This window comes from Solanum dulcamara, chromosome 6 (assembly GCF_947179165.1).
Source record: "Solanum dulcamara chromosome 6, daSolDulc1.2, whole genome shotgun sequence".
In the NCBI taxonomy this organism is placed as follows: Eukaryota; Viridiplantae; Streptophyta; class Magnoliopsida; order Solanales; family Solanaceae; genus Solanum; species Solanum dulcamara.
This window is the reverse complement of record NC_077242.1, coordinates 4,757,954-4,763,602: the sequence shown is the minus strand read 5'-3', so window position 1 is coordinate 4,763,602 and position 5,649 is coordinate 4,757,954. Positions and strand designations below refer to the sequence as shown.

The 5,649-nt window shown below is 32.8% G+C and overlaps 1 pseudogene; it reads right to left on the bottom strand.

Moving 5' to 3' along the window:
- Positions 1-1,655: 1,655 nt before the first annotated feature.
- Positions 1,656-5,010, bottom strand: LOC129891852 (uncharacterized; annotated as a pseudogene).
- Positions 5,011-5,649: the final 639 nt, after the last annotated feature.

Genomic DNA, 5,649 nt, shown 5'->3' with positions numbered 1-5,649 from the left:
TCTTAAAATATGCAGCACATCGATGTAATATTTTACTACCTTCGAAAGAAATCGAAGATGCAGTTGAGCAATCAGTATCGATACACAACGACAAACTGCATTTTCAAAATTTACATCGAATATGCACACACACGCTACTATCACCTTCCACCTAACATTTCTACACAAGAAGATATGGCAAGGGCCACTGTTACAGCTCATCACGAGAGATCCGTGAAGAACATAATAAGAGGTTTCTCAATATCAGCCGGTTTGCCCTGGCATTTAGTAGATGAGGTATACATTCCAGTAAACTGCGACAGGGATTTTCATTGGGTTCTTGCGGTAGTTGTGTTGAAAGAGAGGTTGATACGTGTGTATGATTCATCGCCTAGACGAAGAAGTAGCAACCCTTCCCAAGAGATCCAAAAGATAGCAGCAATGCTACCAACATACCTGTAAGACAGTGGTTTCTTTGACAACAATGAACGTAATGATTGGTCATCTCTTGATTCATACAAGGACAAATCAACCGGTAACATGCTTGAACCACATCACCTATTTGCAGTTGAGTATGTTGAAGGAATTGCGCAACAGGGAAGTGACAGCTTGTGAGTATTAACATCGGCTATGTATATCTAAATCATTCATATGTCAATTTTACTTTTTTTAAATTCGTGTATTCCTTTCTTTGCAGAGATTGTGGAGTTTTCCTGGCCATGTTTGCTGAATATCTTAGTGATGGAATTTCTATTCCAAATACTGGACTAAACGCTGAATTCTTCCGTTCAAGATATAGCGCACTCTTATGGAGATATGGTTGTCAGAAGGCCATGGATGGTTATGTTAGCGATAACGATGATCCAAAAAACCTTAGGAGAGACATCTCTCCAAACCAAGAGAACTGATTGATGTCCAATAGTTTTTTTTTTATAGTAAACATTTTAGGTGATTCTGATTCTTTTAATGTATCTGATACATAAACTCTAATGTATCAGATTTAATATGTTTTAATGTTTCCATACATCAGATTTACTATGTTTTTCTCTGGTGTCAAAATCGAATATAAAATCAAAGTTTATGTTTTATATTCTACTGTATCAAACTTGTATCAAGTATAATATTCATAAGTGTCACATTTTGTGAATTCTGATACATGAATCAAGTTTTATTTATTATGATACATCATGCACATGTATCAGATTCTCATTTCTCAATATTTAATGATTCCGATACATTAATTTTTTGCATAAGAATTCTATGTCTCAAGATTTAACGTATATGATACATCTTGCTTATGTATCAGATTCGCATTTATAAAGATTTACTGCATATGATAATCTACAACCTATATCAAATAAGATCTTATGTATCACCCACAACTCTTGTGTAATTATGGTTGTCGAAAAGACAAGAATGTTTATGTTTGGGAAAATAACGATCCAAAAAATAAATCATGTGAGATTTCATTAATCCAAGTCAAGGCGAACCGATGGACGTCCTGTATTTTATTTTTAAAAAAATTGTAGCAATAAAATGTTCTAATCTTGATACATATCAACTGAAAAAAGATTTTTATATTTATGTCACGTGTCAAACTCAAATATAAAATATAATAATAGATGTTATTATATGATTCAATTAGAATGTATACCGAGATACCACAAACATCATATCTATTTAGGAATGAAGTTACAAGTCTTTCTGTTGTGGCCTTCGTGGCCACAACGTCCACAAGAATTTGTGCTACTTGTTATCTTCTCACTAGCGAACTTTTTTCTCCCTTTCTTTGGTCTTCCTGGCATCCTTTTGTATATTGGCGGCAAGACAAATTCTTCCAAAATTTCCTTAGGAGCAGTCCAGACTTTCTTATCTGGCATTGGAACCATTGATAATTCATAAGTATTTGCCAACGCATCTGGTTTGTAGTAATCAGAACAATATGGGTGCAGGTCATTAATGTTCTTGCTCTTCAACACTGCAATTGCATGTGGATATGGTATCTCGTCTAGTTGAAATCTACCACAAGTGCATGTTTTTCTCTCTAGACACACAATGTATCTTATACCTAATTCGTAAACAGAATAAAGATACTCTGATGAAGCAACAACCTACAGGAATTATATTTCAAATATATGTATCAGCACTGCTTCCTCACATACACAACTATGTATCAGAACTGATGTAAAAGGGTAATAATTATCACATAATATACATAACAGATGAATCAATAGCCAGCAAGAAATAAATTTCACATATATGTATCAGAAAGTATGTATCAATTACAGAAATGATGTATCAGAACTGATGTATCAGTATGTATTTTAAACATGTTATGTTTATATGTGTCAGTACTTATGTATCAACTACACATTTGATGTATCCGAATTGATATATCAGTATATATTTAGAACATGTTATGCATAACTGATTAATCATCAGCTTGAAGGAAAATAATCTTTACATATATGTATTAGAACTTATGTATCAAATGTAGAACTTATGTATCATAATTGAAGTTTCATTATTTAATTAGCACATGTTATACATAACTGATGAATCATCAGCCACCAAGAAATAAATTTCACATATATGTATCAAAAAGTATGTATCAATTACAGAAATGATGTATCAGAACTGATCTAACAATATATATGTATCAGAAAGTATGTATCATATACCAGAATTGATGTATCAGTATATATGTGTCAAAAAGTGTGTATCGTGTACCTTCATTCTCGAACACTTAATCGTGTTTGAAACTAGGATATCTTCGAATTTTCTACCCAAAGTATGTTTTGTATAAGAGGCTATTTCCCTATTTTTGCAGTTCTAAGAACCAAATAACATTCTCGTTTGCTCCAAAATGTCAATTATAGGCAGCTCTCGTGCTTCAACAAGACATCTATTGATACATTCTGCGATGTTAGAAGTCATCATTCTACCCCTGTTGACAGTGGCATGAACCCTTGACCACTTTTCGTATCCTGCATTTTTTAAATATTGTGCCACCCGTTGATCGATTCTTTCAACTTTGGCCATTAATTTATCGACTTCATCTTTTCGGTATGCCTTGGCCATTGAATAGAAGATGTCACTTAGTACAGCTTTGCTCCTTCTGTATTTAGTACACACATTTTTCCATATATGCCATATGCATGCAAAATGAGGAACATTGGGAAATACCATGCTTACACTCTTGATTATGCTTTCGTTCCTATCTGATACAACACACATATTGTCCTTCTCACCAAATGCATTCTTGAAATTTTGAAAAAACCACGTCCATGATGAATCATTTTCCGTATCAACAATACCATACGCCAACGGCAATATGCAACCTAATAAATCAATAATAGCGATACAATAGTTATTAGAATTCATCAGAATCACAACAAACGTGAAAAATGAGATGATACACTGTTATTCAATAAGAAACAGTATAAGAAAGTAATACCTGCCCCATTAAGTGTGCTAGCTGATACAAACGTCCCTTTATAAGGTCCATCAAGATGTGCACCGTCAACAACAACTACTGGTCGACAAAACTGAAACCCCCTCATCAAGGGCCTTAACGCTATGAACAAATACATGAACTCATCAGTTGATGACTTGTGCATACTTATGTACGAATTTGGATATACGGTTTTTAGAATATGTATGTATACAGGCAGCTGTCTATATCCATCAGCAGGTTTTCCCCTTAACATCTGCAAAGCATGCTCTTTTGAACGCCATGCCTGTTGATAGGTAATATCAATTCCATACGCTGATTTAATATCCTCTCGTATATCATTAGAGGTGACAATTCTCTTATGATTAACCAATTTAGGGGCTGTGAATGCACTAACAAAAGCCTTTGTAGCATGAGCTTTGTTGAAAATTCTATCTCTCAGTGCACATGAATGTTCACTATTGAAATATCTAACTTTGAATAAATCGGATTTTTTCCAACATGAAGCTTTCATTCTCCAACAACAGCCGTTTGAAAGGCATACTAACACATAACTGCATTTGTATAAAAAAAAATGACATGTATCATACCAATATTTTTTCATTTATAATATCAACAAATAAAGTGACATACTGATAGGAAGTGTGTCAACCCATGTACTTGATACATGCTTCATTGTATGTATTATTAAAAAAAAAATATCTGATACATAGAGTATTATGAATCTGATACATACTGACAACATTATTATTATTTTTTACTTGAGTTACAGAAATGGAGTTTTGATGTATCATGACAAGAAAAATTATTTTATTTTAAGAATGTATCAGATACACACATTAATATGTATCTGATACATACAGTTGGATACTATCCAACATCAAAATTTCCAAATGCAGAATATGCGCATACCTTTTACTGTCGGATCTTTTAACCTTGAAATTAAATTCATTATTGATTTTGTATTTGGCCATTACATCAACTAGAGTTGCTTTATCCTTATAGAATTGATTCTCCTTCACTTCCGCACCATTTGTATCATCTATGTAGTTCGTCAACTCCAATTCTGCTATATAACAATTTGCAACATTATCAGATTCTTCTAAACCAAAAATGTGGGACTCATTCGCATTTGATTCGGCATAAACGATTGCTCCAGATGTACTGTCGAATGATTTTATCTCACATCTTTTTATATCAAAGCTTGATATGCACAGGGGATAATTCACGAAACCAGACTCTTTCTTCTTCAACTCTATGTAAAGATTAACACCCATATCATTACGAATATATATTGGCGACGAGTTACCTTCAACTATGTATCAGATTTCAATTTTTTTCTCTGATTCATCCACACTCAATTCAGCAGCGATTGCTGCTTTTAGATTTGAGTAAGATACATTGTCACCGACAACGATTCCATCACTTTTGTATTGTTCATAAGTAATATCGGATTGCCAAACTCCAGAATGTCTCAGTAGTATCGGGATATTCATATCGATTAATTGATGAAACGCGAAGTTTGCTTTGAATTGATGCTCTGTTGTTTTCCTTGGAGTCGATGCTCTGACTTTTGGCTTCAAAATTCATGTACATAACTGTCGCCTTCTTTAATAGATCAGTAATTGATATAAAGAGGCAATCTTTTATCCATAAATAGCTGATGTGCATTAACTATTCTATAGCTAAAGTTATGTATCAGATACATAACTTATTTATCAACAAAAGTGGAAAAATAATTGAAATCAACTTCGGTATGAATTGATGCTCTGTTTTTTCCATTCGAGACGACGCTCTGTTTTTTGGCTTGAATCTTCATGGACATAACAATTGATTTTTTAACAATTGATGTATCAGATACATAACTTATGTATCACCCAAACTGAAAAAAAATTGAATTCGAAGTTGGTTTGAATTTATGCTCTGTTTTTTTTGGCTTAAATCTTCAACTACACAATCGTTCTTTTTTTAACCAAATTAATCCCATTAATTAGATCAATAATTGATTTAAAGAACCAATCATTCCTTATATTAAGATACTATTCATAAATAGATGATCTTCATTAATTACTCATTAGATAATTGATGTATCAGATACAAATCTAATGTATCAGAAAAGTTGAAAAAAAAGGAAATATCGGGTAATTTTAATACAATGAGGGATGTATAGTAATTAGACTTTTCCATTATGGGATTTAGGTAAAGTTTACAAAATT